The sequence below is a fragment of the Prionailurus viverrinus genome, chromosome B4 (assembly GCF_022837055.1).
Source record: "Prionailurus viverrinus isolate Anna chromosome B4, UM_Priviv_1.0, whole genome shotgun sequence".
In the NCBI taxonomy this organism is placed as follows: Eukaryota; Metazoa; Chordata; class Mammalia; order Carnivora; family Felidae; genus Prionailurus; species Prionailurus viverrinus.
In genome coordinates, this window is record NC_062567.1 from 9,496,781 (window position 1) to 9,512,095 (window position 15,315).

Here is a 15,315-nt window from a genome sequence, read left to right on the forward strand (position 1 = left end):
TAACACTGTATTGGGTTTGTAACATAAGTAGATGTAATAGATATGGCAAAAATCTCCCAAAGTTGGGAGAAGGGTAAATAAAACTATAATATTAGAAGGTTGCTGTATTTTATGTGAAGTAGAACAATATAAACTCTAAGTAGCTTGGGATAAGTTAAAGAGGCATATCGAAGGCTTTGGAGTAACCACCAAAATTATGAAAGATATACAGTTAAAAAGCCAACAGAGAAATCAAAATGGAATGCTATAAAGTATTCAGATCACCCAAAAGAAGGCAAGAAGGGAGGAAAAAAGAATGAAGTGGACAAATAGAAAACAAACGGGAAAAATGTATATTAATGATAATGGCGGCTCGTTTTCTTATTGTCCGAGAAGGGAGTTACAAATGTAGAAGCAAGAATGAACCAGTGGTGTTGGAATTACTCATATAAGTAATACATAAATATGGATGTAATATGCGTATGTATGTATATACATACATACCTGTGTTTATGTCTGTGAATCTCTCTATTTATGTGGATATCCATAGATATCCATAGATGCACACAACCATATGATTTCTAGCTGTGACCACTGACAAGTTTTGAAAGCATCAACCAAGAGCATATTTAGAGGTCCAATCTTGATTTCTGAAAACCCTTCTCAATGTAAAAGAACCAAGGCTTTTTGGAGAAGTGACTGACTTGAGGACTGGGGTAGGGAATGTACAGGATAAGCCTGGAACATTTTGTGCCCCAAAGTAAGGAAGTCCCCAAGGAATGATGGGGATCTGTCAAAGGCTGCTGAATCTGGCTTGACTGGGCTTTCACTGGTGAAATCTGGAAGAATATGACTTCAAAGTAAATAATGGTAACAAACTGTAAGCCGCTGAATAAAACAAGAATCCATGAGTCCACATCCACTCTAAGTAAATATGTGAATAAATTGCAAGTTAGATGATAAACACACCTACATAGCCTTAAATTACCCCTTGCAAAGCACTTACTGATTACAAAGGGAAAAAGTAACTTGATAGTGGAGAAGCCTGGCAGACACCCTCTTAATCAAATGAGCCAAAACAACATCACTAGTAACAGGACAAATTGAAATCAGAACCACCTTCTAGAACACAATGAGAAGAACACACAAAACATCGCTTCTGTGAGAACTCCTGCCAAAGATTCATAAGCTGAGTCTAATCACAAAGAAACATCAGACAAATTGAAGGACATAGTACAAAATAACTGTTCTGTTAATCTTTAGAATTGTCAAGGTCACGAAAAGACCAAGGAACTATTCCAGATAGAAGGAAACAAAAGAAAAGTGACAAATAAATGCAATGTATTAGCCTGGTCCAGCTCCTTTTGCTATTAAGATTGTTACTAGAGCAATTGGTGAAACTTAAATGAGGTAGAAGCATTAAATGGTAGTAAGGTGTTAATGTTAATTTCCTCACTTTGATGATGGCGTTGTGATTATGCAGGAGAATATCCTTATCTTTAGGAAATAGACGCTAAAGTATTAACAGGATGTTAGCAACTTCTCTCAGCTGGTTTGGGAGGGTGGAAGTACTTTGCACTGTACCCACAACTTTTCTGTAAGTTTGAGATTGTTTCCAAAATAAACAAATACCCACTCAGGAAGAAAACCCACAAGATATCATTAGAATGGCTAAAATAAATACAAAAGGATGATAGAAATGTCAAGAGCAGGATATGAAGCCACCAGAATGCTCATAAATTGCTAGTGTAATGTAAAATTACAAAATCACTTTGGGAAAGCTTTGGTAGTTTCTTATAAACTTACACTTCCTTGGAGCTAGCAGTCCCTCTCCTAGGTATGTACCCAAGAGAAATGAAAATGTATGCCCATGTGGATACTTGGATGGGAATACTTACAGCAGCTGTCTTCCTAATAGCCAAAATCTGGAACAAAATATCTATCAGTAGGAAAATGAATTTAAAAATTTTGATTTAGGGGCCCCTGGGTGGCTCAGTCGGTTAAGCATCTGACTTTGGCTCAGGTCATGATCTCACAGTTCAAGTGAGTTCAAGCCCCACGTTGGGCTCTGTGCTGACAGTGCTCAGCCTGCTTACGATTCTTTCTCTCTGCCTCTCTCTCTCTGCCCCTTCCCCACTTGTACTCTCGCCCTCAAAATAAATAAATTAATTTAAAAAATTTTTTAATATAATCATATAATGTAGTGTTACTCAGTAATCAAAATGTACTATTTAAAAAAAAATTATGTTTACTTTCGAGAGAGAGTGCAAGCAGGGGAGGGGCGGGGGGGGGGGACCAGAGGATCTGAAGTGGGCTCTGCACTGACAGCAGAAAGCCCAATGTGAGGCTTGAACTCATGAACTAGCAGATCTTGACCTGAGATGAGGTTGGATGCTTAACTGACTTAGCAACATGGGTGCCCAAAAATGTGCTATTTATACATGTAACAGTATGGGTCAATTACATAGAACATTATGTTCAGTGAACAAAATTAGAGTACATAATGCATGATTCCATTTATATGAAGTTTTAGAGGAGGGAGAACTAATCTATGATGGAAAAAACTCAGAACAGTTACTGCCTCTGACAGTGCTGGGATTAACTGGTAAGGGATACTGGGGGTATTTCTGGGGTACGCAGATGTTCTACATCTTGATGGAGTGTGGGTTACACAGGTGTATCAGTCTAAACTGTAGACTGTTTACGTAGACAATCCTAAGGAATCCTCAAAAAAAGATAAGAATTTAGCAAGGTTACAATATAATTTATATATATATATTATATATATAAATTTAATATACAAAAATCAATTTTAATTTTATATACTAGCAGCAAACAATTGGAAATGAAATTAAAACAAATTTTTTTAAGGTTTATTTATTTTTGAGAGAGAGGAGAGAGTGGTCAGGAGAGAGGCACAGAGAGATAGAGAGAGAGGGAGAGAGAGAATCCCAAGCAGGCTCCACACTGTCAGCGCAGAGCCAAAAGCGGGGCTCAAACTTTCGGAATGTGAGATCATGACCCGAGCCGAAATCAAGAGTCAGACACTCAATTGACTCAGCAACCCAGTTGCCCCGGAAGTGAAAATTTTAAATTCCATTTACAGTAATGTCAAATTTACAACATTTAGGAAGAATTTAGCAAAAGATATCCAAGATGCCTATCCTGGAAACTACAAAATACCTTTGAGAAAAAAACAAACAAACGAAAATATCTCAAGAAATGCAGGCAGATACCATGCTGAAGAATTGGAAGACCCAATATTGCCAATATATTACTCTTCCCCAAATTGATTTCAGTCCCACCAGGCTGTGTGTGTGTGTGTGTGTGTGTGTGTGTGTGTGTGTGTGTAGAAATTGAGTAGCCAATTATATTTAGGTAGAATTGCAAAGGACCTAAGATATTCAAAGCAATCTTGGAAAAGAACATTAGAGGAGATCCTCAGCTAGTGATCATGGGTTGTCCTTTTACCTATAGAAATAAGAGATTGAAAAAATAATTAAAAGTTTAATGTGTATGAATAGGGCTTGTTGTCTGGCGGGCTTCACTGTAGGATAATTGACAGGCACAAAGTTGTTTTATTGGACAACCACCAAATGCAAATGTTTCTGCACATTTCTCCAGGAGAATAGGGGTGGGTGAGGGGTGCTGGTGTGGTGCAGTGGTGGTTAGTGGCATAAGCTTGGGAGATGACAGCGGGAAAGGGGACCTTGGATGATACCATTTACCGTGCAGACTTTATTGCAAAAATGTTTCAGGGACAGTTCTTCACCGCCTTCCTCTACAATGTTTAGTGTCCGTGTCCAGAGTGTAGGGTTAAACTTCTCACCCTTTCTGTGGGCTGGTAAAGGGTACCCAACTTTTTAAAGTATGGGAGAGACTGTCTATAGACACTTTAATCCCATTGTCACATCCACTTTTTGTCTTATTTGGTGCCTCTACTGTCCAGGCCTTCCCAGGGTTCTTTTAGGCGAATCAGATTGCTTCCTGTTGGCATGCTATTGCCGACAAGCCTGGTTGGGTTTTCTTAAGCTTTCTCCTGTCTGCTAGGAAAATCTCCATTCCACCATCTGTTTTCCATTTTCCAAAATTTCATTGATAATACTTATCTGTTGTTTCCTTCCTTTTCCCTCTCTCTTTCTCTCTCTCTCTCTCTGTCTCTCTTTGTCCCTTTTTGTGGTTTTGCATTTTTAAATTCTTTACTATCATTTTTGTTTGGTTTCAGGAGTCAGCAGGTAAAAATACTTTAATTTGATCTTTAGTTTAATCTACCATGAAAAACTGGAAATCCTTCCGTGCTTTCCTAAAAGGTAGTGTGATTTGGAGCTGTAGAAAGTGCAGGGTAGGGTATCACAACTGGAGAGAGAGACCGCAGATGGGGAGAGGAGACAAATACAAAAGATATCTAGATGTCATTTTTTAACCCAGTCCTGTTACTTTATATTCTTGAATCTATAGTCCCAATCAGCATGACTATTTAATCATTCTGCTATGCAAAGGATGTAAAAAAAAATTTTTTTCTGCACAAACCCGTGTGGATTTTTATAAAATAATGTGTTTTACTGCTGCACAAAAATCAATTCCTCCTTGACGAAATATTAGCAAATCAAAGCAAACAATGCATAAAAAATTATACACCACAACCAAGTGGGGTTTGTTCCAATTATACAAGGCTAGTTAAACATTTGAAATCAATTAATGTAATCCATCACATCAATAGGCTAAAGAAGAAAAATCATAGTTTCGGAAAAATAAATTGACAAAATCTGACCCTTATTCATGGTATAAACTCTCAAAAAACTAGGAATGGGGGGGAATTTCCTTAAGTTGATAAAGAAATGTCTATTTAAAAAAACCTACAGTTAACATCATACTTAATGATGAGAAACAAAGTACTTTCCCACTTGATTGGGAACGTGACTGGAATGTACTGTCTCAACACTCCTATTCAACGTCATGCTTGAAGTCATATCTAATGAAATAAGACAAGAAAAGGGGGAAAACATAAACAGACTAAGAAGGAAGAAATAAAATAGTCTTTGTTTGCAGATGACATGACCGTCTTTGTAGAAAATCCCAAAGAATCAACAACAACAAAAAGATACCTTGCAATTGGTCATAGCAAGGTTGCAGGATGCAAGGTTACCTGACAAAAGTCACTTGCCTCTTTATGTACCAGCAACAAGCAAGTGGAATTTAAAATTAAAAACTTAATACCATTTACATTAACACCAACATTGAGATAGAGACCAAAGCAGATCTAAGTTATGGAGAGATATTCCATGCACATGGGTAGGAAGGCTCAATATGTCAAGAGGTCAATTCTTTCTAACTTGATTTATAGATTGAATGCAATCCTAATCCAAGAATAGAGAGCCCAGAAATAGACCCACACAAAAATAGTCAAGTCCTCTTCCATAAAGGAGCAAAAGGCAACTTAATGGAAAAATAATAGTCTTTTCACCAAATGGTGCTGGAACAGCTGGATATCCACAGGCAAAAAAATGAATCTATACAGCTTTCACAAAAAGTAACTCAAAATAAACATAAGCCTGAATATACAAAACTCCTAGAAGATGAAATAGAAAATCTAAGTGACTTTGGTTTTGGTGATGACTTTTCAGATAAAGCATCAAAAGCATGATCCATGAAAGAAAAAACTGATAAGTGGGACTTCATTAAAATTTTAAAAACTTCTGCTCTGCAGAGGACACTGTTCAGAGAATTAAATAATCCAGAAATTGAGAGGAAAATCTTTGCAAAGTATATATCTGATAATGGACTGATATCCACAATATATAAAAAACTCTTAAAAGTCAACAATAAGAAAACAACTCAATTTTTTTTAATGAACAAAAGATCTGAACAGTCACGTTACCAAAGAAGATATAGAAATGGCCAATGATTATATGAAGAGGTGTTCAACATCATATATAGAAAAGAACTGCAAATGAAGACAACAATGAGATACTACTATACATCTGTTAGAATGGCCAAAATCCAAAACACTGACAACACCAAATGCTACTGAGTATGTGGAGCAAGGGGAACTCATTCATTGTTGGGGGTAAAACAAAACGGTACAGTGAGTTTGGAAGACAATTTAGCAGCTCTTTTTTGCTTTTTGTTTTTGTTTGCTTGTTTGGTTTGTATTTTTTACAAAACCTTACCATATGATTCAGCAAGTCATGTTCCTTGGTATTTTCTCAAATGAGTTGAAAATTTACCATTCACACAAAAATCTGCACGCAAATGTTTATAGCAGCTTTATTCAAAATTGCCAAAACTTGGAGGCAAACAAGATGTCCTTCACTGAGGGAATGGATAAATAGACTGTGGTACATCCAGACAATAGAATATTAGTCAGCGATGAAAAACTCATGAGCTATCAAGCCATGAAAAGACATGGAGGAAATGTAACTGTATGTTGCCAATCTGAAAGACTGAAAGACTGAAAACTGAAAGAAGCCAGTCTGAAAAAGCTTCACAGTGAGTGATTCCAAACATGCAACAGTCTTGGAAAGGCAAAACTATGGAGAGAACAATACCAGTTGTTTCCAGGGACCAGAAGGTGGGAGGGAGGGAGGAAGAGGTGGAACACAAGGGATTCTTAGGACAGTGAAACTATGATACTGTAACGGTGGATACATGCCATCATACATTTGTCAAAACCCACAGAATATATAACACAAAGTGTGAGCCCGACTGTACATTTGGACTTCAGATAATCATAATGTATCAATATTGGCTCATCAGTTCTGGCAAATGCACTCTACCAATGCAGGATGTTAATAATGGGGGGAAACCAGGTGGGGAAGAGAAGGTATCTAGGAATTGTGTGCTTTCCGCTCATTTTTCTGTAAACCTAAAACTGCTCCAAGAAAGAATGTCTCATATATATATATATATATATAGAGAGAGAGAGAGAGAGAGAGAGAGAGAGAGTTTTGTTTTTTTTTTAAGTAAATTACACTCAACATGGAGTCTTGACTGCAGATCAAAAAAAAGAATGTCATATATTTGTAAGTATATATATAAATATAATAAACAATATAATATATACATATAAATAAATATAATAAATATAAATATATACATATAAATAAATATAAATATAACAAATACATAAATATAAATATATATGACACGTATTTATACATATAATATACGTTTATATATATGTCATAAAATATTGTCCAAATATAGTTTTATGTATATGCCATGTATATTTATATATATAAAATATAGTTTTGTTTTGTCCGTTTAAGTAAACTACACCCAACATGGAGTCCTGACTGCCAGATCAAGAGTCACATGCTCTACTTCATGAACCAGCCAGGCGCCCCAGTCTATTATTTACAAAAAAAGAAAGAGAAAGAAAAGAGAGGATATTTAAAAAGCCAAGTCCATGAGGAAAGAGCTGTAGTGACAGAAGGGGTGTCTACACATGTGTGTGGATTCATGGGAGCTCATTTCATCACGCACTTATGTTCTATACGTTCAACGGCAAGTAAATTTTACCTCGGTAAAAAAAATCAACTCTATATTATTACCTGTTCTTAATTTGGCTGATACAACACTGAAGAGTTTAAAGGAAGCAGGACTCAGCTGTACGTAAGTGTTGTTGACCTTGGAAAGATGCTGCCGTGTCATGAAGAGGTGGAGAATGGCTCTCTCAAATGCATTTCCTTGCGCAGCTAGCCTTTCAGATTAGTGAATATGTAGAGGGAACAATCCTAGCTCCATATTTCATTCTTCCATGGCTTTTTTTTTTTTTTGATGCCTGATTATATCTTTTCTTTCAGATTTAGTCAGAGGGGAAATGCCACCTGAGGTCTGAGCGCACATGTGACAGAAATCCTGGGAGAGAAGCACTGTCGTGAACTTGTTCTTGAAGGAAGTGAGGGGTCTGCATAGGCTGAGAAATTGGGATTCATGGCAGCAGGAGTGGCCATGATCTAGGGATGAGTGCTAGTGAGCAAGAAAGAGGCAGAGCTGACCGGACTCCGCAAGAGGAGGGTTGTATTTAGGATCCATGAGAAATAAGTACTTAAACATAAGAATGAGAAATTGGGGGCTGGTCACATAATCTTGGAATAATGGGGAGGAGATGCATTTATCTTTCTCCCATACTCAGGAGTTGAGTGGTCTGGATTTGTTTCAGGGGCTGTAACAATTCATTTTAGATCGGCCGGGCCATGGCACCCAGTCGTTTGGTCCAGCACCAGTTTAGAGGTGGTTTTTTCCGTGAGACTAGCATTTAAGTCAGCAGAGTTTTGAGTAAAGCAGGTGCCCTCTGTAATGTTTGGGCCTCATCCAATCAGATGAGGGTCTTAAGAGAGACTGGCTGAGGTTCCCCAAATTCTACCTCCAGGCTGCCTTTGCATCGACCGCAGCATCAGCTCTTCCCGGGGTCCAGCCTGTTGGCCTGGCTGCAGCTTTTGGATTTGCCAGCCTCCATGAGCCATTTCCTGAAAATAAATCTCTCTGTGTATTTATTTAGGCTGCTGTTCTGCTTCTTTGGAGAACCGCTCTGGCCAATACAATGGCTAATAGTCCAGTGCCAGCTCTGAATTCCTCTTGCCTCCTTCTTGCCCTCAACCCAAATCGGCTTCCAGCTAATTCTTAATGTGTGGAAAAATAGGCAATTTATGTTAAGGTGTTGTTGACGTGAAGTGGATAGGGCATTGTAGTGCCTCTCAAACAACGATAATGCCTTCAGGTCAAAAGAGAGGAGTGCTAAAAGGTTAGCGGATTGTACCATACATATGCATCGGTTATCTGTACACAGGTATGTGTTTTTACTAATTTGGGTTTTGGTTGGAGTCGCTTTCTGGAGGTCAGTTTCTGCCAGCTGTGGATGGTCGGCGCTTGCAACGGCAGGCTAAGTCTTCACAGTCTGGTAATAGATTTTCTCAGTCCACAGGTGGTACGTTAAGAACCCAGGTCCCTTAGTTCCAGACGCAGTCTGCTGCTGTCAACCAGACATCTAATGCAGTGATTCCCCACCCCCCCCACCCCAAACCTGATTGCCTACAAGCCTGCCTGCTTCTTGCAGACACAGCCTTCCCTACCGTCCCTTACAAGGGCCCGGTTTATACAACTGGGATTCTCCCCTGGTTCCTTGTTTGCACTCTAGTAATCTGGTACTTCTGGAACCATGCCACAAACCAAGACCTATTTGGCTGGGCTCTGATCCCCTGCCCAATGTATGCTGGTTCCTATGCCCCAGGGTGTCTGACGCTGCTCACTCCACTAAGTCTTGTTCAACCTGGATAAACTTCTCTTGAACTTTGATTTCTGGTTCCACTTGACTGTGTGTGTTACCACCCCTCGGTGACCATCAGTGCCGTGTCCTTACTGAGTAAGACCTTCTGAGTGGGTCCAACTTTAACTGGACCCAAGTTTTCCTCGCTGCAGTGGACACTGACATGCGTTTAGGGACCCAGTATTGTTCCTGTGTTGATACATCGTGAATCTAGTCCCATCGTCTCCAGTTAATTTCCTGGTTTCTTCTGGTTAGCCTTTGGGGGCCCAACACGCTTCACATTTTGGTCTGTAAGGGGTTATAATACAGTAATCCAATCACACCACATGGAAGACAGGCAAATACAGATTCTTAAGTAAGAAAGTGACATGATGAAAATGGTATTTTAGGGAATTTAATCTCTTAGCATTACTCAGGATAGATTGGAAGAAGGGAAGACTGGCTAACATGTTAACCTATTAATTGAGGAATGTGATGCTATGCCAATAAAATTTTATTTGCATAAAGATGTTCACTGCAGAATAATTTATAATAGCAAAAACTTGCAATGACCTAAATATCCAACAGCAGGAAATGATTTGGGCAAATTTTGTTATAGACCGCTTCATGAAATGTTACAAAGCTAACTAAATAAATTGTTAGGAAGGTTATTAATCAAAATGGAAAATTGCATATGATGAAATATTAAAGAAAAAAAGGCAGGATCCTGGAAATGCAGGGTAGAGCCACTGTGGAAAACAATATGGAGGTTCCTCAAAAAATGAAAAATAGAATTACCAGGGCACCTGGGTGGCTCAGTTGGTTGAGCATCTGACTTTGGCTCAGGTCATGATCTCATGGTTCATGAGTTTGAGCCCTCCATCAGGCTCACTGCTGTCAGCACAGAGCCCACTTTAGACTCTCTCTCCCCTTCTCTCTCTCTCTGCCCCTCCCCTGCTCATGCTCTCTCTCTCTCTCAAAAACAAATAAAATATAAAAAAAGAAAAAAAGAAAATTACCATGTGATCCAGCAATTCCACTACTAGGTACTTCCCCTAAGAATCACAAAACACTAATTTGAAAAGGTATTTGTACCTCTATGTTTATTGCATTATTTACAATAGCCAAATTATAGAAGCAGCCCACGCGTCCATCAATAGGTGAATGGATAAAGAAGATGTGGTACGTATACACAATAAATACTACCCAGCTATAAAAAAGAATGAGATCTTGCCATTTGCAACAGCATGGATGGAGCTAGAAGGTATGATGCTAAGTGAAAGAAGTCAGTCCGAGAAAGACAAATACCATATGATTCCACTCACGTGGAATCTAAGAAACAAAACAAATGAATGACAAAAAAGAGACAAACCAGAGAATGTAGTAGAACAAACTGAGGGTTACCAGAGGGGAGGTGGGTGGAGGGATGGGTGAAAAAAGTGAAGGGGGTTAAGAGCTCCCTTTACGAGGACTGAGTAATGTATAGAATTGTTGAATCAGTCTATCGTACACCTGAAACTAGTATAACGTTGTTTGTTAATTATGCAGGGTATAAAATATGCACACAATTATTACAAAATCTGAATATGCATATAAAATATGTGTAAAAGTTGTATGAAATGGTAACAATGATTGTGGCAGAGGTGGATTTATGTATGCTTTCATTTTCTCTGTTTTCCAAATTTCTATAACATGGTTATATTAATTTTAAAGATTCTGGGATTCCAGTTTCCTACTGAGACTAATTCTTTCTCTGATTTAAATGATTATTTTGACACATTTATTGGTGTTCTCATGTCTCCTACGTCCTGGAATGAGCCTTGAGTAAGGATAAAGCCAGCCACTTTGAAAAAGTCATCGTTTCGTTACCAAAAGCAGGTTTGGCCATTGATGAAAAATAAAAACAAAGAAGCAACAACAACAAAAACATCTTTTTCCAGGCACTTCAAGAAATACCTGTTTACTGGAAATAATTGGATTTATATTGATTTCTAGCATAGCTGGGCTTTCTACCTTGAGGCGGTGCTAACTTAGTTGGTGAGATCATGCCCTTTGAAGTAAGGCAGAAATGGGTTCAAATTCTAGGTCCTCTGCTCATAGCTGTGGGACTGTGGGCAAGTTACATAATCGTGCCATGTCTTCGTTTGCTCAGAGGGTGATGTTACTGACCTTTGGAGATGGGAGGGTTGTTGAAGCAAGGCCAAGTTGAGCCACCACTCAACTTTACCAAGTTGCTGCTGAGGGAGAAGGGCCTTGGCCCCTGAATGGATCCTGTAACCCCCACATCCTCCATTCAGGGGAGGTCAGGGCAGGACTGTGCTCAAAAACCTTATGTCTTTTGACTCAATGGGCTCTAAAATACCATCTGCATTAATGACTCTCCTGGGACTGTTTGGAAATCACCATGCTCTAGTGCCCAGATATTCTTAGGCAGCTACAGAATTTATTGAGGATAATAATTTCCAGAGGAGGCTGTGGAGGTGGCACTCTTTGTACACCTTAATGGTGGCAAAGATGAACAGATAAGTGAGTAGTCCACAAATAACCTCTGAATTTATATATAATAGCTCTCTGAACACATCTCCCCTGAATGCCCCCTTTGGTGGTATTTATTGCTTTACCACCACCTCTTCCGGCTATTATCCTGAACCTCTGTGAGCCCAGCTACTGGTCAAATCTATGTTGTAGCTCAGGCTGCTCAGCCTACAGGACACCCTCTAGCATCACAAGGGACATTATAATAAAGGCCGTAGTCAATAACTACCAAATAGCAAGGTGAATGATTCAGATGGGAGATGTCCTGCCTGTCCTTCTACTGCCCTCCTCATCTGTCCTTGTCATAGAGTCTGGACCCCTTTGTAATGACAAAGCTCATAACTCTGGTTGCCTCCCATATTCAGTTCCCCTATTTATACATTTCTACCTCCAATTTTAGCACCTGTTCTCTATTCCCTAGTCTGAAAGATTCATCCCAGCAATCGTACATGGGCCCCCAAAGAAGTGATTAGTGAGGATGATGTAGAACAGTTCAAGAACTATTCCAAGAGTAGTTTCAACTTTGGCCCAGTAGGAAGGGCTCAGATTGAAGGATGCTCAAAGGATATTCCTACACACCCCAGAGAGCAACTCCATTTCCATCAAGAGTACCCAGATGGGCAACTCTGGGCCTATCCTGTTTGATAGGAGGGACCTTTTGGAAGAGATTAACCTGACTTTGTGTCCTTAAACTGGCCAGGCACCCCTAACACATGAGTCCAATTCTCAATGTAAATGAATTCCTACTCTGACGCATTGTGCACAGCTTAGAACGCCAAATATTATTTCATGATTGCAGTCTGCTTGAGGAAAATATTTCTAATGCCTTTGGCTCTTGATCCCTTGCCCTACCTCCTGTTTATAGGCATATACTTGTCCCTCTGATCTCATGCTTGGCTTATGGGCATGAACTTCTTGTTTCTCTTTACAACAACTTTCACTTACCCTTAGGATTACCTCTGCTTCTACCTCTCTGAGTCAACACTTTTGCCTGGCTCAGTCCTCCCCCCATAACACCTGACATTACCGTCTCATGGCAGGTATTTCCTGTTAATAGGAACCGCACATAGGAAATTAACATATCAGTCTACCGCCCTACTGTAAGGACTGTAGTTTTATAGCCATTTTCACCCCTTTTACCCTGCAAAGCCCCAATCTAGTAACCCTCAGGGGCAAGGTTTATAGAGAGCAGAGTCAGAAACCAGTCAAGTGTGAACACTTTAAGACAGAGTACAGCAAAAAGAAGTGTGAAGAGCAACTAGGAAGCTGTAAATAATATATTCATCTGACTGTCTTGCTCATGGACTCTGATCTCTGCACTTTGTTACCTATGTTACTTCTCTATCTGTCCCTGACTCTAACTTGTTTCCTCTTGGCTGGATCCATGAATTTGCTGGATCCATGAATAAGCTCTTGGCTTACCTCTTCTACTTAACATTCCACCTGTCCTCCACCCCGCCTGCCCAGTATGGAATGATTAGGTTCTCCTCCGCCAGCTGCTATATTTTTCATTGTTTTGGGGTCTAGTGTTAATTGAGCACCTCACCAGAACTGACCAGAAGCAATGCTCCTGAGCACCCCAAATCCATCCCATGGACAACAGATACCTTTGAATAGGGTTAATACCCCCAGAGGGAATTTAGAAGACAGGTGGTTAAGTGATAGGGAGAGGGGATGAGGAAGTGGGAAAGGGTAAAAATGCCAGGGAAGAGCTATGGAGGGAGAGGAAGAATAGTAGGGCTGTTCAAGTAACATTTGGGGGATAAAACATTTGAAAGAATGAAGACAAATGGGGGTGCCTGGGTGGCTCAGTTGCTTAAGCGTCCAACTCTTGATTTCAGTTCAGGTCATGATCTCATCGTTTGTGGGATTGAGCCCTGTGTTAGCCTCTGTGCTGACAGCATGGAGCCTGCTTGGGGTTCTCTCTCTCTCTCTCTCTCTCTCTCTCTCTCTCTCTGCCCCTGTCCGCTTGTGTTCTCTCTCAAAATAAATACATAAACTGGAATTCCATTAGAACAAAAGTAAAGTATGTAGAGGTGAGAGCCGAATACAGGAAAAGAAAATAGGTGTGATAGAGAGGAGGTACATGGCAGGAGTGAGGGCTGCGATGGTGAGATACAGGGCCATTCCAAGGTGAAATGATAAGAGTAGGCAACTAAAACACCTAGCAGAGGACTCCCATTAAAGGGCACTGTCATAGTTCTTCTCTTCAAGAAAGGGATATTCTAAAGTTAGTTTTTTTAGTAATCTCTATACCCAACGTGGGGCTCGAACTCATGACCCCAAGATCAAGAGCCACATGCTCTTCCAACAGAACCAGGCAGGCACCCCAAGAAAGGGATATTCTAAAAGATGGTTTAAATAAGTACAAAAATAACTACAACACGGCGGACTGTTAGCCACAAGAAAAGTACAAATAAAGGGTATGGGGATCCAGAAAAAAGGATGCCATGACAGTCAACACTTAGTGCTATGCCTTGTATGGAGTACATACTCAACAGAACCGTTTCAGGAGAAAAGCTGACATTGGAAAGGGTACACATGTGCTTTTCAAATTGCATAGCTGATATTTAATTCTTTACTAGTGATTCTCAACATTGGATACACGTAAGAATCCCTTGGGAAACTCTTAGCATGACCAATGTCTGGACCCCACATTCAGAGATTCTGATGTAATGGGTCTGGGGTCAAGCCTGGGCATTAGTGTTTTTCTGAAGCTTCCAGATGATTCTAATGAGCAGCCAGGATTGAGAAACCTCTAGTGTTTGTGTATGTATTTTTCTTTTGAAAGGTTGAGAGGCATAGTATCCAAGGGGAGAAACACAAATTTGGGAAATAGGAAGTACAGATTCTAGATTTAGCATGAGTGCCCATTTATACATCTTGGACAATGTCATCAATACAGTAACAACTCGTATATAAACTCAGGGTAATACATCATTTCTGTCCCTTGTTTCTCTCAGGAATTTGGAAAATTAAACATGGGGACTTTTTAGTAGGAAGTTACTAAGTAAATACATTTAATCACTACATTTTATCCAGGGAGATGGGCTAAATGGGTGAGAGGCATTAAGGAGGTGAGCATTGGGTGTTATATGTAAGTAATGAATCACTAAATGATTTCTATTCCTGAAATCAGTGTTATACTATATGTTAACTAACTTGGATTTAAATTTGAATAAATAAATAGAAATTAAAAATGAGATATAATTGACAAATAACATCAGTTTCAGGAGTATGTGACTTTGGATAACAAAAACCTATTATGATTAAGAGTCTATTCATCATAATAAATTTATGCATTTTGACATCCATCATCTCATTTGTTTCTCTCCAAATCTTTGCCAGTGAAGTATTATTTTTATTTTGCAACTGACTGACCTACAGGCACACCTCCTTATGTGACAAAGCCATTTTCGATTTTTCTTTCTTCAGTCTTAAGTATCTTTTTAAGTCATTGTTGACACTGTATATTTTATGATGAGTCAGTAGTATTGGTTTTAATGTAAAGAGTAAAAACCTCTGGCCCTGTGTTCGATCAATTGCCTAACTGG